This window comes from Anser anser (assembly GCF_964211835.1).
Source record: "Anser anser genome assembly, chromosome: 14".
NCBI lineage: Eukaryota > Metazoa > Chordata > Aves > Anseriformes > Anatidae > Anser > Anser anser.
The window spans coordinates 18,147,433-18,174,923 of NC_139735.1; the positions used below are offsets into that span (position 1 = coordinate 18,147,433).

General features: G+C 37.4%; 1 protein-coding gene across 2 annotated transcripts in view; it reads left to right on the forward strand.

Annotated features, from left to right (window-relative positions):
* LOC310881225 (uncharacterized protein) overlaps positions 1 to 27,491 on the forward strand; it is a gene marked incomplete at its 5' end in the record, with an annotated part of 330,228 nt that overhangs the window by 162,741 nt on the left and 139,996 nt on the right. The window contains 4 exons of one of the 2 annotated variants that reach the window (XR_014572237.1): positions 9,306 to 9,416; positions 12,905 to 13,123; positions 14,328 to 14,476; positions 24,136 to 24,203. The remainder of the gene's footprint in view (positions 1 to 9,305; positions 9,417 to 12,904; positions 13,124 to 14,327; positions 14,477 to 24,135; positions 24,204 to 27,491) is intronic. The other variant, XR_014572238.1, reaches the window with a different exon arrangement.

Consider the following 27,491-nt stretch of genomic DNA (forward strand, 5'->3'; position numbering starts at 1 on the left):
TCCCTTATTTATTCATTCCTGTTTATTGATTTTTTTTTTCTGAAGTACTTGCAAGAAGGTTTGTGAGGTAGGATTTTGCCTTCTCATTATATAAAGTCATATGGATGTGTCACCAGTATACTATCTATTCTAAGTTATACTCATTATTCTCTACCCACTAAATCTGTTCTGCAGTACTCTTTCTGCTATTTAGTATAGATGTCAGGTTTTTACTGCTTTATAATTTGCCATATCTCCTCTTGAGCTGTTTTAAAACTAGTGTCACATTTGTGGGTGTCTAATCCTCAGGTCCAACAGAGTCACAGCGTGATGAGGGTGGATGTGCAGCCACACAGCTACTCCTGCAACGTGTGTTACAAAATGAAGCATACTCTACTGAATTTAGTACACATTTTTTTTTCTTAGATTTCCTTTTATTGCAAAATATGTTCATGTTTTATTGAAAAACACGGAAGTGCAATGTTTTTGAAAAAATAATCAACTTTGTGAGTGAGTAGGATGTTCTCAGTGGAAGGAGAAGTGTTGCTTTTACAAGAATACTTGTAAAAAAATTATATTTAATAATATAATAATATAATCTTATTATATAATTAATAATAATAATAATATAATCTTTTTAATTATCTTTGATACTTTTTGGATCTTTCAAATGAATGAAGTCTGCCAAGGAATTCCAAAATTACTAGGGAGGGAGGAGAGGATAGGTGAAAAGCAAACAGACTGAGGCAATCACAAAGGCCCTTTTTCATCTGAAATGTGAATTAACAAGCAAGAGCAGTGTCATGTAACGCTGATTTTTTGCTATATTTTCCTGTAATAAATCCACTCTGGAAATTGGTGGTTATGAATTTCTTATAAAGCAAATGCAATGAACAGGTGTGATGCAACACATTATAAAGGATGAAGATCACATCTGGTTATTCAGAGCTTTGGCGACACATGGATTTCTGAGGCAAAAGGTTTATAATAGGAAGTATATATGATATCTTATGTAATTAATTTCAGTGTTTACAGTTTATGGCATGGCAAAACATCAGGACATATTTCAGGTATTTTAGTTTACATGTGTTTTAATTTGTGCAATACGATATGACATTCAGATGGATACATATCTTTCCATTTATGATGGCATAGCTCAGTATATAAGCAATGCAAGATATGTATTCTAGTCTAATTTTGCTTGATAGAGGCAAAATGGAAATTATAAATAAGTATAAATTATTGTATGCATTTAAAATTTTCTGGAGTAAATATCGATCCTATAAAAATATTTTGCCAGATTTTAGGAACTGTCTGTATGTTTAAAGGGTAGTTTGAAACACAATCCATTTTATTTTATTTTATTTTATTTTATTTTATTTTATTTTATTTTATTTTATTTTATTTTATTTTATTTTATTTTATTTTATTTTATTTTATTTATTTTATTTATTTTATTTTTTATTTATTTTTCCCAAGAGGGAGACATCTCTTTTGAGTTAAGAGATATCAGATGATCGCAGAATCCAGGAATAATCTGTATTAAAGATGAATGGTGATATAAATCCTACTGGCTTGCCTTCCACCTTACTTGCTATGATTTAGCTACCACACTGGCAACCTTCTCAGCAAGTGCCAACACTACGCTGTGCAGATAGGATCAGATTCAAGGTCTTTGTGGGGATGAGTGCCTTGAAGAATCATCTTCGTTACCTTCTTCTAGTGGTTTCCAGTCATGGTAGCTAGACTGCTGGTTTCACGTTACACACAAAACAGCTTAAAGCGTGTGTTCTACAAATGCTATGTGAGAAATAGCCTCTGCTGGAAACCAAGGCCACAGGAACAAATTCTAGATGTTATAGCAGTACCACAGGGAAAGATACTGCGATAGTTAGAGCAACCGTGTATGGCACAGAGTTGAAAGAAAGAATGGAAAAGGGTCACAGACAAACAGAACAGTGACACCTTTGTTCTAAAAGGTTAAGATAAAAACAACCAAACAACTAGAGATCAAGACAGTTAAAAACCGCTGCATTTAAACTCTCTGAAAATGGCAACTGAGCTCATGGATTTCTTTCAGGAAGGAAAAAAAAAAAAGGAAGAAAGTAGATAGGTGAAAGAAATATGTTGACATGATTTGGTTTTAATTCAAAAACAGATTGAACATTTAGATATATATATTTATTTACAGAACTACAAAAAAAAATCCTTCCGTAAGTCTTAATGTATGAGTGACTGGTTACCCATAATTTTATGTCTTGCAAACTCCCTCAAAAAGCTCTCTGGTCTCCCATTAGGTCCATAACTGCTTTTCTTTGTGTGTTTGTTTGGCTAAGAGCAGCACATGCCATGGTTGCTTTGGAGCTACTCATGGTTGACTGATCATCTCATTGCTGCCCTTTAGCTGATGAGTGAAATGAGAACAGCTCAAGTCTGAATTCTCCCTGCTCTCTTCTGTCAGGGCACTAGTTAGTTGCAGTTCTCTATTCAGTCATTAGTGTTCACACAGTTGAAAGTTAAATTTGTGAAACCTTAACCACATCAAATTTGATTGAAATGGCCTAGCTAATTGAAGAGCTATTGCAGGGAGAGTGAAGGACTGACAAATGATGATGGACAAACAGGGAGTGGGATAGGTATGGTTTGCTTCTTTAGTAAAGCTGGAGAAAGCTAAAAGACATCAGAAGTGCTTTTCACTCTGTTATGTAGTCTCTGAAATAGTATAGCTGTAATGGAAATAATTATCCTAGAAATGGATGTTGTTTTGAGAATCCTTATATCTTCTAAGTATACAGTTATGTTTTGCTCTTTTGAGACACTTATTTGGTCCTCATTAAACTACATATTTAATTTAGAACAATGCTGTTGAGCAGAATTGATCTAAAAAATTTAACATTTATCTTGTTGTAGTTCTGTGCCATAAACAGCAGCAGTTGTTTTGGAATATAATCCATCTGGATTTCTCCTGAGTATTTCAAAGCTTTTTTTTTTTTTTTTTTTTTTCCTGGAGAGAGGTTGCAAAGAAAACCTTGGAGATACGCAGCTGATGAATGTTATAAGCTGTCATCTTGACAGTTCAGAGAAATCCTATCTGACTGACAAACTCTTCTGATGCACCTGAAAAATATCATTAAAATCTAGCGCATGAGACAGATATTCAGTTACTCGGTATGCCTGATTTACAAGAAGTTAAGCTCAAAATTACTTTTAAAGAAATGAAATGTTAACTTTGGTGACAAGTGGATGTTAAAATTGCTAATCACAAACACGTGGAAGAAATAGCATGGGCCTGGCTGTTGGATTGTACAGGTGGAAATAAATAATCTCCCACAAATTTCCCAGTGGGTAAATATAGACAGTTCTTGGGCAAATATTTGTTAGGTTTGTTGTTCCTTATATTTCTCTGATATAGAAAAGGATTCACTCCACTAAACTCAGACTTACAGCAGGAGCATGTGGTAGGGAGTTGGGTTCATTTTAATGAGATTTTGATGACTATACACTCCCTTCATGAAGTGCCGCAGGACCTCCATATTAGAGGTTTAATGGTGGTTTTTGTTTGTCTTTTTTTCGTACGATAATTGAAAATATTTTCAACCCAGGTACCTGGGTTGAGCTCCAGGTTTTATAAAGAGAAGTTAACTGCAAATAATACCTGAACAAGAATATTGCTTTTAATGCTCCACATGCTCTTGCATAGTGGCAATGCAGAAATTATAGTAAACTATATAAGCAGTGGCATCCTGAAAGAAACATGACTACAAAATAGTGCTGTGTTTTGTCTTTTCATGGCAAATTTAGTTAGTTTCAATTTATTATTATTATTATTTTTAATATCAGGTTCTGGCCTGTTGGGTTATATTAATTACAATGTAGAATGGTATGTTATCAAACCTCTTCTGCAGTCATGATATCTTAATATTTCCTGCAGATTAAAAATACATATTAAATATAGTAGGAACATGCGGTGTAAATATCTTCACTTTGATTTTTATTTAAGAGCCTCAAAAAGTTTTCAAACTATCAAAGCCCGAGTATGGCAAACAATACGTGAGAACTTAAGTATAGCTGAGCTGAATTCCTTCCTCTGTTATAAAAAAAATTGAGTAGGTGCTAGAACCGGGTGACCTCTAATGGTCCTTCCAAATCTAAATTACCCTCTGATTGTGATTTTCAAATTTAATGAAACTTATTCTCTGTTGTATTGAAGTTTATTAATAGAAGCAAAAGGACTCTGCATTGTGAGAAAGTATTATATCACTTGAAATGATGGTTATTATCTCCAGGTGTACTAAACCTTGCAATTCAGTAGGAAATACCATACTCAAGGTAGTTAGGACCATTGCTAAGAGAAAGAGTAAAGGCTGACTTGGCATTTACTGCAAAGAACGTTATAGCATCTAAAGTGATTTTTGTTAACATTCAAAAATGTGGACAGTTCTGCAGCCAGCAATTTTTGTAGATGACCATGGAATATCGTGGGTCAGAGTCAGCCAGCATACTGGAAGTGTGACAGTCGCATGTGGCTGGGTGATGCAGTGTGAGGACTTCGGAGAACATATCCTCCTGGCTTTTCGACACAAATTCCAAAAGCATTACACCTTCCAACTGTGAAACGTTCAAAGGTCAAGTATCTGCAAAAACGAAGCACTTGTCACTGGTTAAATTACTTCAGTGAGCACAGATTAATACTGTCAGTAAAACTGGAGTGATGGTAATTGCAGTACTGAAGAACGTTTACTTGAGTATTCTCTCTGCCAAACACCAAAGCACTTGATTTACATTATCTGCATATAGAATATTTTATGAAGTATCTAATGAAAAGCACAGGAATTTTGCAGTTTGGCAGTAGGAAAGTTAGCAAGGTAGAAGAGTGTGCAGAATGATACTTAGGCATTTCCCAATAGTTGTTCAGTGATAAGAGGCAGATGAACTTGAACTCAGATTCATCTGCTGGAAGGAAGCAAATGACTATATTACCAGGGATGATATATGGATGTAAGCATTTTTGGCTGCTTCTGGAAATGATATGGGGAATTTCAAACTAAAATCAATTTTACATTGCAAGAAGACAATAGAAGGCAGAAGGGATCCATGGTATGAGAAGGGGGAACATTGAGCTGGGGTTCATAATCAATCGGTAACCCAGTATAAATATATTTAGCATTTCTGTTGCAAGATAGATACTAACTGAATCACTGACTTTGTATTTAACTATTATGTAGTAATTGAATTGCTGATTTATCATTTAGAAGGATGTAGGATAGGCAATGCAATAATGCTGCGGTTAAGGTGGAGTGAGGGTGAAGTAGCTGCTTATCTCTGGGTCAGTTTTAGGAGGCAGCTCCCCAGGAGGACAGCTGCAGGGCACGGACAGCCTGCCCACTTATCTCTGGGCTGGTTTTGGAACTGGCTGTTAGCAAGGATGATAAGCAAGATTGCCTACACAAAATGGAAGTACAGAAGAGAAGTCAGAATAACTTGTAGCGAAAGATTTAACTAAGAGAATTTATTTGTATATTCAAGCAAAAAGAATATTAGTTAGTGACACATACAAAGTGACAATATTCTAATAGTTGATGAGAGAATATTCTAATAGTTGATGGCTTTTCAATCTAGAGAAAAATGCAGGCATAAAAAGTTCCAGCAGTCATAACATAATGACAGATATACTTGGAATGACACCCAGGAGCACATTCAGAGCTGTGCCACTAGCTAATTCACCCCTGAGAACAATCTACCTAGGGATGTGGTGAATAATTTGCTATTATCCAAAATCAGGAAAAACTGTAATTTAATCCTGCATTGTTAAGTGAATCTATAAAATATTGGGGCCAACTCCATTCACAAGGTAAAATCATTTGTAAGTAAAATGCAGTCATATGACATATGCTGATTATTGCTCCTTTCTGCATGGTCTTTATTTTTCCCTCAAGTCAGCTAAGTTAATCATTATTGTCGCTAAATCTGATGTTCTCTACATTGGTATGGGAAATTGAAAGATTTTATATAAGTGATGAACATCGTAGCTGTCAAGATTTTTTTCTCAGATAGCTGGTAAGTATTTATATTTCAGCATATGTACTTTTGGGGCTGCATTTGTCATATTCCTACTCAGCTCAAGAAAAGAGTCCTGTCCACCATTTTGTAATGCCACTAGATATTGTTGACAATACAAGCAGAGTCTTTGCTGAGATCAGATTAGATTAGATACTGCTGTGTGCTTTCCAAAAAGGGCAATATGTGCATTTAATTTTATCTTTGTGTGTCCTTTGTGCTAGGTGGTGCTTCCAATGGCAACAGCTCATCATTGAAATGCTTTTCAATGGGGTCTGGGCAGAAATTATTTCCAGGAGTGCAGTTTTCAAACACAATTCATTTTTGCTTCCACAGAAAAATGAAAGTCCTGGCAAGTGTTTTATTGGCATCCTTATTAAAATTGCTAGGTGTGAGTTTGCTGTCCAAGAAAGCAAAATATCTCAGACTGTAAGAATTCAGACTTTTAAAATATATATATATTTTCTTTTTCCAGGAATACCCTTTCATTCAGTTTTGAATTTGCACTTATGTTAGGTGGAAGTATACATTCCAGAGGCATGTGTGCAACATATTACTGAAGAAAAGCACCAGGAGGCTTAGTTGCTTCGTTTTGATTCCCTTTTGTTTTTCTTTTGGCCAAAGGTCAGGCAAAGCACTATTTCATAGGATGAGCCCAATTTTTTCAATCAGTTTTTATGAAGAAATGAAATGATAGTTTACCTGCTACATTTGAAGTGATATAAAATCAGTAACCAGAATCACTGGTAAGGGATCACAAGGCATGTTAGCACATTCTGTTTGAGCAGTCTCAGTAGCTGACTAGGGGATGTGCTTTCACAGTATATCCCTCTGGATGTCAGGCATGCAAAACAATGCACGGTTCCAGCTATGTGTAGAAAGTAGATCAGTAGCTTCTTGAGAATAACTTTCGTATAATTAAAAATCTAAAACAAACAAAAAAATAAAGAAAGGAAATGGCATAGATATCATTAAGTCAGTGGCACAGGAGGACATGGCACCAATGATTTCTCAGTAGTTTTCCAAGAACTACTTTTTGCAAAATTCATTGCAGATAGTAATTTAGTCCCTACAGTAAACAAAACAAAACACTGGATTTCTGCAGGTGAAGAGATCCAAGTTTTGTCAAATGGGTAAAATAAGAAAAACAGACTTGGAAGCTAAGGGGAGAGGGACTATCCAGCCTGGGTGAAACTAGAACCCGTCATGAAACGATATGCCTATTATGTGAAGGTTGTATAGGAATTGAGGAGTTTCCTGGTATTTATTCTTAGCAATGTTTAATTAATTTCCATCATATTTGTCATGTGACTTTACTTTTTTATTAGTTTTCTGGGTGTGAAGCTGTATTTCTGCTGATGTGAAATAATGTACTTGACAGGTACACCCTGAACAAATGAGTGGATCAATTGTGTACCTACAAAGGACCTATACAGCTGTAGGACGAATTAAACTTTACTCTAGTTATATAAAATCAGATGATGCCACTGGAATTGAAGTTTGTTTTGAAACTGATACAGTGAGACACAAACTGGGCACCGAGCATCAAGGGGTGTATGCCCTTTGCATGCTGCAAAACATTTTTTCTCTCACACCGAGGCAGAAGAAAAAAATGAGCAGTTTTACATACAAGGTATTAATCTTACACATTTTCCTCTTCGCATGAACTTTAACTTGACTTGTGTATGCTATTGCCAGTTATCACCTTCCTTTAGGTGACTTTTATTTAACCAAAAGTGTTACAGCTAATCCTTGCTTATCAAAAGAAGGCATCTTAAATCATCTCTCATTTAGGCGTTCATCTTTTTAGATACATCACCCATAGTCTGAAATACACAACATCGGTATGTAATATGTGAAAGATCTGCTTGTGGTAAAAGGTCAAGAAAAAGATTTTTTTCTTCTAGCAATTGACATAAAGAGTTTGAGGTGAAATACTTTTCAAGGTATTTTGTTTCATACTTGAAGTCACATTGTGTGATATAGTAATCAATAAAGACCATGATGATAATCATTTCTTTGTGCAAATATCAGTGTTTATGAACATTACTGATAAATCTTCCTTTGGCTGCACAGGCTTCATTAGCTGTGGTTACAAAACAGAATATTTTATTCTTACTAGCATTTTCTATTTCAATCTGAAATTATAAGTCTGTAAATATTTTTAATTTAAAGTAGACAGATATGTAATGCATTTTTTCCAATTGATAAGACAGTACAGAAATATGTAAGTTGCAAATTTTCCCATAAGCAAAATATCATCTCATAGGTATGTTATTATTTTTATTTTACTTTGGAGAAAGCTAATGTCAAGCATTCACCGTGTTTGAGAAACTCTGATTCTCTGAATATTCTTTGAGATTTGAGATACATACCAATTGTGGAAGTAATCATAAAGAAGGTCATTGAAGTGTACAGAACACCAGTCAGCTTCAAAACGAACCAAGATGTTTAAGAAGAGCTGTTGAGTGAATGTAGTAGCAATGCATTTCTATTTGCAGAGACAGGAATTTGGCAAAAAGCTTCACTGTGTTTTTCAGAAAAGGATGTCAAGAAACTCACCAGAAACTGTTTTTTTTTTTTTTCTTTTTTCTTTAATGGTTATTAGTTTAGTTCATTCTTAGACTTGCATGCATTTTCCTCATTGGAAATTAAAATGAGTTTATTAAAGTTTCATGATGGTCTTTTGAACACTGTAGGAGTTGCAAGGGTTAATATGGCACTGTCAGTCTGACATTGGCTGTTTAAAAACATAATAGTGTGGCTGTTGGTCCTGTCACTATGAAGAAGTACATACATGAGGAACTGACTTGATATTGGCTCCTTATTGCAAACTCTGTAATGACAAATTGCTAATGAATAGACCAGTGAGAAATCCCATGTTTTTCTCTCTGTAATATCTTGAGCTCTCTAGTATAATTTCATTTAATCTATTATTTTAAGATGCCATCACTGCAAGACAATTGGTCTTTACAAACCATTCAAGGCAGTTGTGTGTGGAATAAGCTGGTTAGATTATTAATGCAATTTCTACCATAAGTTTCTTCTTGTATTTGCTTATAAAAGTCTCAGTTACGCATTCCTGAAACTTTCCATGCCTTTCAGCTAAATGAGTTGACACTAAGCAAAGGTATTAAATAATGTAGAAAATGCTGGTTGTGTTATGCATTTGTAAACCAGAAAGCACTAATAACTTTACCCAGATATTTTGATACCTATATCATAAATAAAATAAAATAAAATTAATTTTATTCTACTTTATTTTGTAGATTTTTCTAGAAAAAAAAAGAGAACTAAGTTCAGGGAGCTTTCTGCATAAGATGGCATTAAGGATTGAAATGAACTTTGGAAAAACATTTAAAGTGTCTTGGCAAGAGAAGGTAAGAAGTGAACTGATTTTTTATTTTTTTATTTTTTTTATGTTTACCTGGTGCAAAACTATAAAAGCAAAATGGTATAAAGACATAACACTCCATGGGAGAAAAGTGTTATAGCCTCACTCTGATGATTTACAGAGACTGCGAATTGGTATAGCCAAAAGCTGTGGAGCATTTGCTCTTAGTTAAAGGAGCAGTAATTCATACTTAATACTCTAGGTATGTTGAGGGAGCTGGGGAAGGACCCAGCTGTAATGCAATGATTGTGTTTGTGTTTATGACTTAAGCTGGTGGGGAAAACCTCTTTTTTGCTTGAGACTGAAATGGGAGTTGAACCTACATCAGCGCAGCTTATGGAAGGTATCATACGTTCACTCAAATAGCTAGCATTTTTATCAGTCCATTATGGAAGAATTATGAGAGACAATAATTGGTAGGCTACTGGAGGAGATGGTTTTATGAAACACCTTTAGCATAAGGTTACTTTTTAATAAATCTGTACGTTGTTGTTAGTGTGTTTCCATACCAGTATTGGAAATGCACATTTGGAACTAAAAATTACTCAGTTATAATGTCTTTAGTTTGTTAAAAATGAAAGGAATACCATATTATGTAATTGCTCTAAATGTATAGCATTATACCTTTATATTTTATGTCTCCATCTCAAAATTCTAGTTAGAATTAATGTTGTTTAATGACAGCAAAAAATAGTCATTGTGATGTATGGTACAACATAGCTTCAGCCCTCTTCATTTTCTCATTGTAGTCTTGATTCACATGATGAAATTGCTGCGTATTTATGTGAAGCTGTGAATACAGATAGAAGAAAAAAGGCTTCAGCCATGCTGTGATTTTTTTTTTTAATATTCTGTTTTATTGTATTGTTGGCAAAAAAAAATGACACTATCAAAACCAAAACTCTTGGGAGGACGTATCAACAGCATTTTCATTGAAAATAATTCTCAGAACTTTAATGAATCCAGGATTTAACTTCTGGTCAACACAGAAGAGCTTCCACATTTTAATTGAGAACCAGAGGTTTATCAGTTATGGACTAAATCCCTTTCTCCTATTCTGATACAATAGGTATATTAAGATCTCAAAAAATATCACAGGACAAAAATATTTCCTTTTCAGCTTTAATACACAATAATTTGGAGAGTTGTCTGTAGATGCAGATACCAAATTAGGATCATGAAATGGCCATACATTGAAATAAAAACAAATAATTCAGTTTAAATATTGGTAAGACTGTTGTGCAAGACCTGAGCAAACTGGACTCTAACAGCAAATACTCAGGTCTGATACAGATGGAGTTACTACTCCTTTTACTAGCGTTGGAGATCTACTCACTTTGTCTGACATGCGTTTAGGCAATTTACATCTGAAGTCTCAATTGCATCCAGAAGCACAGAGGTTAAATAGCCAGAGTCTGCAGCTGGCATGCCTCAGCACAGGTCAGACAGGGTATGGTACAAAGAAAGTGCTCCTGCTCTCAGAGCAGTGAAGTAATAGGCTGAAATTCAGCCCTAAATAGTGCGGGGAGATTGAATGCAAGGATAATATTGCTTCTTATCTATAGGCTGAGATTCCATCTCATCTAACTTGAGACTTCTGCAATACAGATATCTGTATCTTAGTTGGGTTTCTTTTGAACTTGCTGAAGAGAAATAGGCACTTACAGGGAGTGATTCATCAGACCTACTTTAGTTTTTTTCTTTAAGAAGAGATTCAGTGACTCTATTGTATCATTTTGAACTGGGTGAATTGACAGATTTTGCCCCCTAGGAAGTAAAGATATTTCAAGCTGTGTTCTGTATTTTTTTTTCTTTTGATGAATAATTTGAGTTTAAGCAACCTACTGCTCTCTTCTTGTTTAAACTAGAACTTTCAAAGTAGGCTAACTATTTGAATCTGTAATGGTAGGTTTTATGAATAACCTAACCTGTATTTGAGAATTTTGTGGTTTTAGTTTATGAACGTGAAATGGTCTAGCTTGTTAAACTCTTCTCCTTCACTGAGAGAGTGATGAAGGAGTATGACAATGATCAAAAATTATGTTGGAGTTTAAGCCAAAAGTTACTACTTATTATCAACTAGAATAAAATCTCATGCAATCAGCCTCCTGAAATTTGTACATCAGAAGTTTGTTATTACAAAACCAAAGTGGTACCTCATGTATTAGACTATTTCTCTTTTTCCTCAGTATTGGTTATACAAGAGTATTTACATTATCTCAAGCATTCCTGTAAATAGACTTGATGTCCAAATTATTGTAATGCCAAGAAATTTTTCACCTTTTTCATCTTTGTCATAATTATCCAACACATCTTCTCTTCTGGCAAGAATTCTTTTGAGTGCTGACAACTGCTTCATTTTCTCAAAGTTTGTATTTTGAAAAAATGATTTTATTGTTCAGCTATTTAGAACGAAACCTGTCAGATACAATTAATAAGTGACTCAAACTTGTAACAGTATGCTAAACACTAAATGATGTTCAGATTACTTTTTGTTTTACTGATTCTTGGACAATCAGAATTTTTTGGTTTGAATTCCTTAAAGCTGGTGTATGCCACATTTCAATAGCAATACATTGGAACACATCATATCTTCAGGTATTTATTCAGTGGATTAGGATATGACTATACCCCGTGTACTGATGCCCAAATCAAAATTCATGTAAGTTATGATTCCTGCTAACGTCTGGATGATTCCTGTTGACTTCAGTGAACTATGTTTTTCTTTGATAGCTTCTCCAGAAGTTGTCAAGAGCAATGTATCATTTTCAGTTTAATGCATTGCTAGCTCTTTGTTAAGGCAATAGGCTAGGACACAAAAAGGCAGTATGAATTTACTTGCGCTGTCCCTAAAGGAATACTTGGGAATATTTTGTGAGCTTAAATACATAACATCAAAAGAAATAAAAAGGTGTATGCGTGCTGAAAGCTCATCCAATTTGTCCTGCTGTGGCACTGGCAATTCTTGTGTGCCAATGCAGCACTAGAGCTTCCCTCCAGGTCTGTGGTTCTGTATGCCAGCTACATATACCAAAGGGAATCTGATGCAGCAAAGAGTGTCAGGGGATGCCTGTGTGTCTTTTCACAGCTGCAGCTTGGCACTGTATCCTCTCCTCTGAGTCCAAGCCCATTGTGCTGGAGAAAAGGGAGCACCGCTCCATGCAGCTCACAGCTGTGCTGTTCCTACTAAGTGTATATCCATGGAGAGGCCATTTAAATTTGAGGAAACACACCTAAATCCCCGAGTCTTCTTTCGCAACTATCAACTCTAATCTGATCTCTAATTTATTTTTGTTCATCCCTAATTGTTTTTCCCCACCCTGTTAACTTATTGTTTATATTTGTTTATTTTGGCAGTGTTCTGAGGCCAGAATTGAGAGTTTTGTTTCTCTGCTGTGTAACATAAATGTATGCTATATACATGAGTACATATACCAGCTCAATTGTGTTTATTATTTTTCTCTCCCTAACCAGAGTAACACTGTGATCTCCTTGGTATCTTTCTGAGCTGAATATACTAGGAAAGAATGACCAAACGTTCATGTCTATAGCGCACTACTTTCTGACTATTACTAGAGGCACGAGAGCTGCAGAGATGTTTCCTGGTGAGCAGACATGAGAGCTGAGAGGAGTTTAATTAACCAGCTGGAGAAAACTGCAAGAGGATAAAGCATATCTTGTGGCAGATAGAAAGTGAGCAAGATCAATTTGTTTTCACTGGCAGTATCACCCGCAGAGTAACACCGCTCACAGGGAGAAGGGGCCACGTTCCTATTGAGCAGATGCATAAAGGGAGAGACCAAAACCCCATGGATAGTACAGAGATGAATGGTCACTTAAGAATAAGATGTGTCTGTGACCTTTAACAAAATCTCAAGACCTCCTGAGATTTTTATATCATTTTTATATGATGATTCTAGTGTTGCATTTTTTCTTTATTTTTATTTTTTTAACTAATAGGAGCACAGAAAGTCTGGGAACATAATATCTTGTTCATGTGGAAATACACAAAAACATTAAAAAAAAGAGGAGCAGGGAAGTTTAAGCAAAGAAAATGAACAGTAATGCATTAAATTCATCTTAGAAAAATGGTAATGACCGTCCCTTTACAAAATGATGCGGACTGTAAAATTTAGATGCTTAAGTATCTTTTTTGTTAAGAGACAGAGTTCTGTTTATTAGTGTTAACTGTTCTGGTAAAACGTACTATGAATACCTTTATGCAGTGCAAAATTGCACTGTTTATTTTGCAGTTTCTGGTAGCTGTAAGCAGAGTCTATTTATTCACTAGCATTAATATTAAAGATCTGAAATATGTTGAGTATTTATGTAACTATTTTTATGTAGGTAGCTAGTTTGTTAAAAAATTAACTAGAGAATGCTTTTACTTGGGAAACTTACTGATCTGTTCTTCATTCATTCTCCAGAAGATAAACCCTATGACTAATAATGGTAATCTCAGATGAGATATTTTGAGGAAAGGGAGAGAAAAACATTTTCGGCAGTGAAACAAGCCAGTTCCTGACAGCCAGTAGATGTCATTCTCTCTCTATTTTAATACCAGTTCCTCCTTTTCTCATGATATTTTTCCAATCTGCAAATTGCAGGTGGGGAATGGGGGGAAACATTTATGTTTCACTTTCTTCTGATCAATGTACAAGTTTATATCTTTCTCTTCAGTAATTTAAGGTGTCAGAGTGTGAAATTGGAACTTCTTGATGCAACTGAGGCTGATAAGCTATTGTCTTTCAGTCACTCATCCATTAGCTCTATTTTATTTATTTATTTGTGCATGGGGTTGTAAGTTTTGCACTGTACATGATTTTCCTTTCTTTCTTTTTTTTTTCTTCCTTTTTTTTTCTTTTTTCTTTACAGCTTCCTTTTTCTTTGCAAGCAGGTTTGCTTGATGCTGTTCCTGTCGCTCTTTTTCTTCCACTTCTGAAGACGTCGAGGCCAAATGCAAGAAGAGGGTTGTAACCCTGGGGAGACGTGTACTGCTGTGCAGAGTCACATAAGAGAACTGTCTGGCACCACATGGAAATAGAGGTTTGATATATTTTTTTCCTCAATACCCATATTGTTAGCTGGAGTCCAAATGCAGAGCTCTGCTGGCAAATGTAGCAAATACAAAGAGTTTCAGCTACAATAGGGATTTTGCAGTCTTTTTAAGCTAAGCAATTTGAAGTTAGTCATTTCATTTCTGACCACAAATGAACAGTTGGCTGTTTTGAGGACAGTGTGGGCAGAGGGGCAAAACATTGAGGCCATACGGAGACTGAATTGCTCTACTTCTTTAATGCTTGCAACACTGTGTTGTACTGAAAGTAGGAGGAAACCAGCTGAGCAAGTCATTCCATGGCTGGAGGACTTCAGTCACCAGGACTATCAAGCTGACAGTTTTAAAGATACTGAGCTATTATTTTTGGTCTTTGGCAGCCTCTGTTTCACTCCGTCCTGTTCTGTCGCACAGTGACCCCATGTGTTTTGTTGGCCACTGAGATGAGGCAGATGTGTTCCAAAGTGTGCTGACTCTGCTTCAGCACACAGCTCACAACCTGCGCTCCCAGAAGAGCAGTGAGTTTAGCCCTAACTGTGTCAGAGCAAAAATATCTGATTTTCTGCAGCATCAATAACAGGAATATGACCAGATGAAAGGCGGGTTTAGCAGGTGAATTTCAGATAGGAGAATGTTAACTGGGTTTACAGCAGTAAGGTTTTAAATGAGGGTGGACGAATACAGGAGCTACAAAATCCACATAAAGATACATTATTTGAAGCATTTCTGTCTCACATCTTCTCAATGGGTTTACAGTATATTTTACTGTTAAACTCAAAATGTTATGCTAAATGGCATTCTTATTATCTTGGCTTGGGTCTTATTAATGCTACTTAAGTCTGTCTCCTGGCAGTCACTGCAGTGTGATTAGGTGACTGATGTTTGTATGTATTCATCTGCCAGTGCTTGGAAGGAATCTGATCTTCTGTGTGTGTTCTGGGTAATATATGCAAGGAATAACAGTTATGCTGGTCTGAGCCTGGCTGTTTCTACTGCACTTGAGGCCCTGTGGCAACCCACACTGGTTTCCCACAAAGGTTAATACAACACTGGTACCACACACCCTTCCTGGAAAGCATTAAACACAGCAGAGTTCCACTTCTTCTGGATCTTGCAGATGTGAACTTAGATAATTTTTCATCATTAGGAACTACCATCTCAAGCAAATCAGGAATTAAACCTAATAGGACAAGGGACACTGTGTGCAGTAAACCACAAATGATCATGCTACTGTGTGTCTTAGCACATATATTATACTAATGGCAAAAAAAATAATACTGTTATAGAATTCCTATCACAGTAAAGTGCTAATGTAGTTGTGGAAGGAAAAGGAGTAATAAATCCATGGCTGGCAAGAGATACGAAAGCAAGGAAAAGAGTGGTTTTGTGGTTACTGACCAGCAAAATATCTGTCTACTGAAGATTATATCATCATCTCGGTACTGTTTGCATAGCTGAGAAAATCAGTTACATAAGCAAGTAAAGTAAACAGCCTACTCACTTCTGTCTGTCTAAAGAGGAATAAACAAATAGCGGAGCTAAGTGGGGAAGTTAAAATAAAGAAAATAAAGATACTAAGAATAGAAGGAATCAAGTGCTAGTCAGATTAAATCTATTTGTACTGCTACGAGGCCAAGCATGCAAACAATCACTCACAACCTGACAAAGAAATAAGACTCAGAAAATGGGGATTGTAGCAAAGGGTCTAAAGGACAAAAGATGTTAAAGCTCAGTTGGATGGACAAAGTGCAAAGCTTTTGTTGTTCTGTGGTAAGCATCTGTATACCTTTTGCTGAATTCTACACATTTTTACTCAGAGCACCAAAAATAATGAAATTGCGTCTTACCTTCTAAGCTGTGACTCACTTCACTAAAGGGTCATTGCCCAGACAGTCTGAATGTGCCCAGCAGACAGAGAATACCAAAGGGGAATAGAAATTTACATCATGTCTGTGTCGTGACAAAGGAAAATGTAAAGATCTCAGCTTCTCGGGGGATGCTAATAGGGATCCTTTCAATCTTTGCCAAAAGAACATTATTCAAAATTCATACTGATATGTGATTTTTGACTATGACTTGTGCTTCAGTACTTCGGTTGTCTACTCGTGGCCTGGACTACCCTGCATTCCGCTGCTGAATGGGTATAGAAAATGACTTGAGAAATAGAAGAGCAAGGACAGGTCTCCAAAGTGCAAAGCAAAGCCAGAGGATCTTGTAATAATTTCCTAATTCTTCTTTTCAACCACATGAATCATGCCATGCAACACAGAGTGTGTGCAGCCTCAGGGATAAGGGAAGGGATGACATGCAGGTACTTCTGCTTTAATCTGCCACCTAATCCCATAAGAAAGGCAAGGGAAATTGGAGTCACGGAAATTGGCACACTCTGACTGCGATGGTATCAAAGCAGTCTTTAGTGAAAAACGTAAGAACTAGTTGCTCAGAGTGAGGATGACTGATCAGCTAGTTTTTCACAAAATAGTGAACTTGACATCTCAGCAGGCTGCATCATCTTCTCATTGCACCTCTTGCATTCCCCCATTCCTGTAAGGACCATCAAGACATCAGTGTTAAAGATTTGTCTGCTCTGTATACCCATGGCTCAGTTCAGTCTGAAACAACTTAAAAGGGAAGAAAACAAACAAACAAACAAAAAAACCACCCTGCAGTAGGCTTCCTCAGAAAGCTGTTTTCCTGCAGAAACTGCTGCACATGGATTTCTTTTACCTCTGAGGAGGGGCCACAGGGATAGAAAGAGGCTGGAGAGGAGGACTGCTGGCTGTCCTTATCCCTTTCCCTCTTTGACTTTTCATTGAGTTTACTCTAAAGTGGACTTCACAGGTTTTTAGATATGCCCAATTTGTTCTCTTCTGTATGTGTGGGAGTGTCTGCAATGATTCTAGAGGAAAACAACCTATTAATGTCTCCCACTATGTACTTTAATAATCGTGTCCGATGATTCTAGTAAGCAAAAAAATGAGTTAGTTAGTGCCTTCATTTGCACTGGGAATGTGATCCATCTTTTCTTTCTGTCTAGGGCTCTTACTGCAACAATTAGTTCACCTAGACCATTTGCAAATTTGAAATGATTATATTTTGCAATTCTTTCTTTGCTGTTATCTTTTTCCTTATTCGGGCAGGGAACATCTGTCATCAAATGTGGATAAAGCTTTTTCAAATAGATTTCACTGTCCTGCTGTGCACTGTGGCTCGTATCTTAAAGTTTCAGATGCTTTGTGGTCTGCAGGTCCTACTCCTCCAAAGCTAGTGGTTTCTGAAAGCACAGAGAATTAACCTTTATTCCTCTCTCTTCCTCTGTTTCTGTCTGTAATGTAGACTGGTTGTAATCTTTACATAAAATATGCTTTGACACAGGACTTTCATTGTTTGATCTGTGTCACAAAATCAAAGCAAACCTTCTGTTTGCTTTCCCCCCTCATTCCACTCCCCTCTTTTTCAAATACAATTGATCTGATTTGAATTTCTATGGAAAACATAAAGTGATCAGCTAAAATGTGATTATATCGAATGAAGATCTTGTCCGTTCTAAAGTGTTTGTTTCCATTTGAACATAGATGTGATATGTTCTGCTTCCTCAAATGAAATTTTTCTTTCTTATCCGTGAGCAGTGAGATTGAATCACTATTGTATGTGTCCTGTGGTGACACAGTAGATTACTGTGAGGGCCATTTTCCTCATTGCAGTTTACTCAATGAAAGTCAGAACCACATACTGTACGTTAAGTGCAACTATTTTTTGTTTGTTTTTCCATTCAAAGATGTCTTCTGGAATAAGTGGACTCTTCTGAATACAATACATGTCATGCTGCCTAGCTTCACCCTGCCTTATATAACTCTGTATGAAATAAAAATAACCAAAAAGGCAAAAAGACACCTACTCACATGTTCATGTTTTGCTGTTTACTAGATTGTTATTTATTAGCACCAAGGAAATTTTATACATTTCTATGTTGGCGTTTCTAAGCTTTTGATGACTTGCTAGAATTATAATTTCAGTGGGCCAAAAGTATATGATTTGGGGGGTAAATAACTTACATTTAAACTCTACTTAAAATAATAGTGAAATGAATAATTTTGAAATACTCCTTAAAATTGCTCTCCTTCAGTTATTGGGAAAATATAAAGAATAAACAATTTAGGCTCTGGTTTTCTTTGTTTCATTTCAAAGCTGATCTGTAATCTGTTAGCATTTTAGTTTTATTGTGCAGGATTTATACCCAAAATGTCAACTGCAATAAACAAATTTTGTTTTGTCCATTTCTTTTATGGTGAAAAATGCAGTAGCCTTCTGTGGTTCTTTCCTTTTTAGTGGTATTTTTTGGCTATATTACTATATTAGTAATATGAAGAAATTGATACCATTTGCATGCTCAGATTAAAAAAATGCAGAGTCTGGATGTCGATATAAGAACATTCTGTGTATAATAAAACACCTGGAAAGGACCAGTAGCAATTCAGAATGACTCTGCTTGTAATAAGAAACAGAAAGGTCACACTTGAGATAATAAATATTCATGTAATTAGCTTATATGTAGCTACACAGAATACAATAGCAGCAATCACCATAAGTGATTGGAGTGTTTTCATCAAATTCAGCGATGAACGTGAGACGAGGAATATTGTCAGGTGGAATGTGCTCCTTGGGTATGCCGTGGCAGCTGTTCAAGGTGGCTGTTCAAACCGTTGGGGTCATTCAGATCTGCCTGCTAAACCCTTGCTCTCCTCTTGTCTAGTGCAGTGCTCCTCGGGAAAGCATGTGAAAAGCTTCCCCCCCTTTCAGAAGTCTTTTAGATCTTTCTGGTGTTTGAAAGCATACCTATACGTGGCACAGAACAGCCAAGTACTAATCTGCTTGTACAATTTTCATTACAGAAACAAGCCAGATAAATTAGTCACAGATTTTCCCTGTGTGCTATGATGCTACCTGGAATCTTCTTTCTTCCTTTTTATAACAGTTAAGGCACTAATGCTAGTATCTTTCTGATGTTCCGTTTTAAATTACTGCTTTCTGATCCTTAAATTCTGTCTGAAAGTCCAGCAGGATTCAGCATTCATATCCAGTCCTTAACAACTGTGTCATGTGTAACAGTGCACAGCAACATCTGTCCAAAAGATCTCGCTGATTTGTAGTGGTGCTGGTTCCTAATGTATAGTTTGCAAAATACAGCATTGTTATTCGCCACATGTATTCAGTTATCTTACACTGCATTACGGTAGTTTAAACTGCAAGCCTAGCTCTGCAGACAAGATACCGTGTGTGGAGATGGACAATCCCATGGGGCTTTCCCTACAGTGTTGTTGTCTGAGGAAAAAGCCTGATGTTCAGCACTTGGAGTGACAGGAACTTTTGCCTAAAACAGCTAATTTGTTTATCAGCTTGCTTTGCAAAATTGCAAGCATTTTACAGAGGAAAAAATCCTGAGCAAGGGGATTTGGTAGAGATGTTCGAACATGCCTAAAAAATACAGAAAAAATGAAATACTTAGCTTATATATACAGCTGTTCCATCTTAGGAAGAAGAGAGAAGTGCTCTATCCAAGGTAGTCTGCTGCAAGTGAACATTACTGCAGGAGTTATTACATTATTCCTTATGTTATGGCTGTTAAGCTCTGCACTGCTGTGTGAAATAGCGCCTGAGAAGCTGGGATCTGGATTTTATTATTTCTCTTGATATCTGTTTTCTGGACAGTTTTGTTGCTTTGCAAGAAGATGCATGTGAAATATGTATTGCCATCTACAGAAGGGATCAGATTAAGGGAAGAAATAATCAGCTTCTCAGTAATGCACTGCAAGACCTGTGTATGTTGTCCTGTTACCTAGAAGCAGCCTAACTGTGGCAGTCGAGGACTGTTTATGGTGCTTTAACAGATTAAAAAATGTTCCAGAATCAGCAGTGCAAAAAGGATATTTCAAATACATTGTGACTGAGTTCTGACACTTTGCCCATAAAGCACATGAGGATGGAGGCTGTGATCCAGGTAGGAAAGTGAAGGAATTGGTAACAGGATTGCAAAGGAGTTCTTGAACAGACCAGGCAATGAGTGAGCATCCATGCCGTACTCAGGCAGATCTGCCATGGTTGCAGGGAGCAGGGGGATCAGATGGCTCACTTCTGAAAGTTCTGAAGAAATAAGATATGTGACTGGTTGTGTTTGCCTTCAGCATATATGATATTAATAACAGCTGCCAAAGAATTTACTTTTTGGTACATTGGAAATAAATAAGATCAATTCAAAAAGTTTTCTCACCGGAAACCATGAAAAATGTAAAACGAGATAGAAAATTTTTATATTCACTTATCTAGAGGCAGTAATACCTTTCAATTTCATCTTGTTCTACAGTGTGGGAATACGAAAAAATGCTAGTTGCTCTTTCAAGGTGAGAGGCTCTTGATTTGGATGAAATCTTTAGCTATATTTATAGAGAAATGTGTTAATTTCCAATTAGAATCAAATTATAGCTTCTTTCAGTGTTTTCTGCTCTCAGAATTCTGAAGAATTTAAAATCTCCAGCAATTATTTCTTCTCACCCAGTGTTTGTTTGTTTTCCTAAAGCAAAACAGAATGAGAAACCATGCAATACGTCAACATGCATATTTAATTCAAAGACTACATGTTCTTGCTTGACTAAAACTAACCAACACAAAACATACTAAGAAAATACATTTTTCTGTATTTTACCAATGCTGAATTTTCACTAGGATTTCAGCAAGAATCCCTTTGAATGCTCCCGTCTTCCTCCTCAGTAACTGCAAAAATGGCTGTTCTTCCAGGGGCCCAGAAAGTTTGGCATTTGTTGAGGAGATCAAATGCAACCTCCAAAGAAAGATTTTACTGTTGTGCTTAATCTTTTTTCTCTTTCTTGAATGATCTGTCAGTTGTTACTTAATGGTGTTTCATGCCTGTAGAATCCAGTTCATAGAAAACCAGGCAAGTCTAAGTGCCCAAGAATTTGGGAACGTTTCTTATACAGAAACCGTTACAGTACTACCTGTACTACAAAACCCTGTATTACAAAACCTAGCAAAAATCTGTGCAGTGAGAGTACCATAAAATTTGGCTAGATGATGATGAATAAATCATAAATATAGAGAGGGTATTTCCATCTCTACAGCAGGTATGTAATAAAAGTTTTTGCAAAGATGGACAAAAGTAGATTTTTTCTGAACTGAAAATACAGTGCGGTTAAAATCTTGGGTTCTTCATCTTACCTGCTTTATGGTATTTCAAGGTTCAGGTGAGAGAACTAGGAGTGAAGAATTTGGGCCTGTAAACCAACAGCTAAAAATGTGGCTGATTTTAAGAGCTATTTTTTTAAGCTATATTCTGTGTGTTAGTTGGCAGATTGGCCAGCTGTATATAACTCATCTAACTTTTCACCAAATTGTCACGATGTCTCTATATAGACCAAGAGTTTAAAACTCACATAGGTGGATGAAATAAGTGCAAAAATCAGTATGAATGTGAGTGGAAAGATGATGTCAGATGGAAAGATGAGGTTATTTGTCTACGAATTATGAAATTTTTCAGTACTATTTTGGAGTATGTAAATCAGCTACTTGTGGACATAGCTTTATGGATATGTCTTTCAAAAGGCATTAAATAACAATCATCTCCATTTATAATGTACTGTCTTTTCAAAAGTAAACATCAAGAATACAAACAGATCTGTGAAGAGAAAAAAATATATAAAATCTACTATGAAGTGAAGATAAAATATTTTTTCCCATTTCTTCAAATGAGAATATTTTTAAAGTTATCTTTTAATATTAATATTCTTCAAGTTTGTCCTTTCTAGTCACTATTAGCACGTGTACTAACAGCTGTTAGGAACTGTGACTCCCATTCTCCTCTAGTCAGTCTAAAACCTTTGTGTATTTTATAAAAATATGAGGATATGTCCTGCCTCTCCAAAACCACTTGGAATCTTTTGTTTGTCAGTCAAGCAGAGGTCATTCACATCCAAATACACATGGGCAGTAATTTTTCTCTGTAACAGATGAAAGGAGAAACTCCCATGAGAGGAATGGAGAGATCTCATGGGCTCCCTGAACACAGGACTGGAAAACAGTTTATCTGATTCCTGAGGGAGTTCATCAGCAAAAGTCTCTCTCACATTTCCATTTGCTTCTCTGCCTTCACCAGGAATATGTAGGCACAGTTCCTAGACAGTCAAGTCCAGCCACTGCAGCACTCAGAAGAGGGAACAGAATGGGCACTTTGCACGTTATTGATGTTGTCTCCTCTGCCCAATAGCCGAATGAACAAATTCTTCTTCCTTCCTCTCCTGTTGTTGATGAGGTTACCTGATTACTCACCTGTGCTTGTAAGAACTTTCTGGAATACTCAAAGACAGAACATATATGCCGAAAATGCTTGCTGAATAATCGATGACTAAGGAGAGATCTTGCTAGAAGGAAAAGTCTGGAGGAAAGTAATAGAAAAAACATCTTGATTTTCCAGGGCTAGGTTTAAAGCTTATATTTTGGGAGAGGATGATTATTTATCATGATCTGGAGAGGGACGTTTAGCTCAGAGACAGGACATCAGCTAATACAAGTAATATTCAAGAAAATTATCTTGTAGGTGTTCACTTGAGCAGTATTTATGAATGACCGTCTATTTAAATAATTTCTGTTTTACTGCATATTTTTACAGCTCCTGCATTCTGATAATGATGGTGTGCTAATATGAGCTAGCTGCTCATATAAGCTGCTCATAAGTGCTCATATAAGCTGCTCATTAAGTGTTGTGGGGTGAGGGGACGTTAGTGGGGAACATACTCTTCATCATGTAGATGGTTTTTACTGTGTGTGACAATTAGCAATGCTTTAGTCCAGAAGTTAAAAAGAAAAAAAAAATGAATCCCCCCCGTCCTTTTAAATTGTTATTACAGCTTCAAGGGGCACATGAGAAAGAAGGCTCCTCCTTTTGTGCATAAAGATTCTCAAAACTGTTCTTGGGGTTTTGAACTCTCTGAGCTGCTATGAAGTCTAAAAAAAGAATGCTTTTGGTGCAGAGGAGATAAACAAAATTGGGGAGGATATTAATAACCTGTGACTAAATGCTAAGTGGGTTGTGATCCTGACACATTTAGATATGGCAGACATTTAAGATATAAGCATTGTCAGAGTCTAATTATTGCAAAATAATTACAGCTGTTGAAGTTGAAGCTCAGGAAGTGTGAAGTGCATTCAAGAATTGCAATTCCCTGGAGATGTGATTAGCTCACAATCACCTTCCCTAGAGTTCTGCTAGGAGATGTTTTGTGTGAGAAAAGAAAGGTCTGACAGATAAACAGTGGTTTCATCTGAGTTACAAATTATCCCAGACTGATTGATCTGAGTAGAAAACTGTCCAACCAATCAAGAATAAGGTCTTTTTGCATAGAAAATTGTAGGGAAGCATTAGATATTTATCTGGAAACTGGGACACAATAGTCTGTAGTGCAATGCACAGAAGTGTACATCAGTGATTGTGTTCACTTCTTGGTTTGTAAAACACAACTGCATAAACCTTTTTATGCAAGCCTGTGTTTTTGCCTGTGTGAACTTGATATTGCCCATCTTCTCTTTCTGCATAATACTCCTGTGTATAAAGTTTGTAATTGCTCACTTTTTCTTTTCACAGATTCACAGATTTCTCTAGGTTGGAAGAGACCTCAAGATCATCGAGTCCAACCTCCGACCTAACACTAAGTACTCCACTAAACCATATCCCTAAGCTCTACATCTAAACGTCTTTTAAAGACCTCCAGGGATGGTGACTCCACCACCTCCCTGGGCAGCCCGTTCCAATGCTTAATAACCCTTTCGGTAAAGAAGTACTTCCTAACATCCAACCTAAAACTCCCCTGTCGCAACTTTAGCCCATTCGCCCTCGTCCTGTTACTAGGCACGTGGGAGAATAGACCAACCCCCACCTCTCTACAGCCTCCTTTCAGGTAACTGTAGAGAGCAATGAGGTCGCCCCTGAGCCTCCTCTTCTCCAGGCTGAACAAGCCCAGCTCCCTCAGCCGCTCCTCGTAAGACTTGTTCTCCAGACCCCTCACAAGCTTGGTCGCCCTTCTCTGGACTCGCTCGAGCACGTCCATGTCCTTCCTGTAGCGAGGGGCCCAAAACTGAACACAGTACTCGAGGTGCGGCCTCACCAGAGCCGAGTACAGGGGCACAATCACTTCCCTCGACCTGCTGGCCACACTGCTTCTTATACAGGCCAGGATGCCGTTGGCCTTCTTGGCCACCTGAGCACACTGCTGGCTCATATTCAGCCGACTATCCACCAATACTCCCAGGTCCTTCTCGGCCAGGCAGCTTTCCAGCCACTCATCTCCCAGCCTGTAGCTCTGCTTGGGGTTGTTGCGCCCCAGGTGCAGGACCCGGCACTTGGCCTTGTTGAACTTCATGCAGTTGACCTCAGCCCATCGCTCCAGCCTATCCAGATCCTCCTGCAGAGCCTTCCTGCCCTCGAGCAGATCAACACACGCACTTAGCTTGGTGTCATCTGCAAACTTACTGAGGGTGCACTGGATGCCCTCATCCAGATCATCAATAAAGATATTAAAGAGGACCGGCCCCAGTACCGAGCCCTGGGGGACTCCACTAGTGACCGGCCTCCAACCAGATTTGACTCCATTCACCACAACTCTCTGGGCCTGGCTATCCAGCCAGTTTCTAACCCAGCGAAGCGTACGCCAGTCCAAGCCCCGAGCAGCCAGTTTCTCGAGGAGAATGTTGTGGGGAACGGTGTCAAAAGCCTTACTGAGGTCAAGGTAGACCACGTCCACAGCCTTTCCCTCATCCACCAAGCGCGTCACTTGGTCATAGAAGGAGATCAGGTTCGTCAAGCAGGACCTGCCTTTCATAAACCCATGCTGACTGGGCCTGATCGCCTGCTTGCCCTGCAAGTGCCGCGTGATGACCCTCAAGATAATCTGCTCCATGAGCTTCCCCGGCACTGAGGTCAAACTGACAGGCCTATAGTTCCCCGGGTCTGCCCTCCGGCCCTTCTTATAGATGGGCGTCACATTGGCTAGCCGCCAGTCAACCGGGACCTCCCCCGTTAGCCAGGACTGCCGATAAATGATGGAAAGCGGCTCGGCCAGCTCCTCCGCCAGTTCTCTCAGTACTTTCTTTCTTTCTTTCTTTCTTTTCTTTTCTTTTTTTTTTTTTTCTTGGAATTGCAGTCTTTTAGAATATTTAGGGTGATGACAAGTATGGTAACCTCTCAAACTCACTTGTGTTCTTAAAGCTGTGACAGAAAGTCTCTGAAGTAAAGTCCTCCTCATGTGGGGATGGTCTGGGGGGCTGCTAGCACATTTGAAATATTGACCATAAAGCCTTCGTGTACTGATAAGAAATCACCCCAGCACATTTTTTAGGCATGTGCAGACACTTACCCTAGATCTTTTGCCTAGAGGGAGGAGACATTTGCAGCCAAGCAAGTCTCTAGTATTTCTTGAAAGAGGAGAAAAGAGAAGCAACGGGGATTCAGGGGGCTTAGGAGATGGGGAAGTGGAATTCTAATTAGGAATTCCCATCGCACAGGGAATTTTTCTCTTTGTTGCTAGCCTTGTAAGTAAGTGTGATTTAATGTGAATTTGGAAAGCTTAATGCTGCCCTCCTGGAAGTTACACCACCTCGTGGGAGACTACCTCCCATCACAAGATGTGGGAGCGGGATGGGTTACACAAAACGAGGAATGTGGCAGGAGAGGATAATGATCTCCCTTATCTGCGTTAGAGTTCTCAGCTTTTTAAGATGTTTTCTATTGCCTGAGTAAGACATCAGCCTTCAAAGACTTTAGGGCTCTTTTGCTTGCTGCATACTACTAATGTTTTAGAACTGTTAAATATTTTAATTGTTCTATTGGGGCTATATTTCCTAAATATATACAAAAGTGCAAGGTGGTAAAAAAATTAATACTTGTGCAAATCAAAAATGACTTTCTGAGGTGACTCAGCATTAAATTCTACACAAAATTTTCCATTCAGGATGAGTACAAGTGCAAAGCATGCCATGAAGGTCCATGCACTTCAGTCAAACACTGTGCTATGAGCTGCCAGATGAATCAAGAGAGAATGTGTATGTGCTTCATAAATTTTAAAAGAATATAAATTATACAGGATGTATGTATGAAAGGTTTTAATTTTTTTTTGCATATAAATCCATCGTATGGTAAGCCTCTCTTTACACACACCTTCTTTACCTCATCTCTGTTCTGAATAGAAAGCATAAACCCTAGTTGTAAGAGGTATCTCTGTTGATTTAGCTGAATACAAAAAGAAAAATACTGCAGGTATGTATTAAGACAATCCAACTTCAACCAGTCCTTTAGCTACGTGTGAAGGTAAGAATAAGGCTGGTCTCTGGAAATACTTGTTTGCTCACTCGGGTTCAGACCTTTTTTTTTTGAGTCTCCAGAAACAGCACCTTATTCTCTGTGTTCAAAAACAATTCTCTATATAATCTTCTGTGAATGTCCACTAAAGTCTAAAAAGGACTCTTTGCACTGTCTAATATTGGTAAAGGTGTATTAAACAAAATGTAAATTGTAATCTAAAACTGGGCTATCAATCAGTTGTTAGTACCCTGTGCTTTTTCCTTGTTTGATTAGGTGATACATGTCTGAACGTGGCAGTTACAGGATTATTTCATTTCTTCTGACAGAAGTATTTTTTGCATGAAGAAGGTTGTTATCCTCTCTGGGGACCAGTTTTCATGAGATACTCTGTTTGTGATGAGCAGAGACATGTTAGATATAAAGACCTCCAGCTTACGAGCTGTGTCTGGAAGATGCACGTTCAGAAACAAGGACTGGAAAAAGCTTCATGAATCAGTACGTCACACTGCCTTTGCTGTTTCATAAACTGCAGTTCAAACCTAGCAAGAGTTAGGTTTTTTGTCTTGACTGCTTTACTTGGAAAGGCATTTGGGAATGTCATTGGTTAGAAATGGTTAGCAATCTCCTTCTAATTTCCAGTCTAA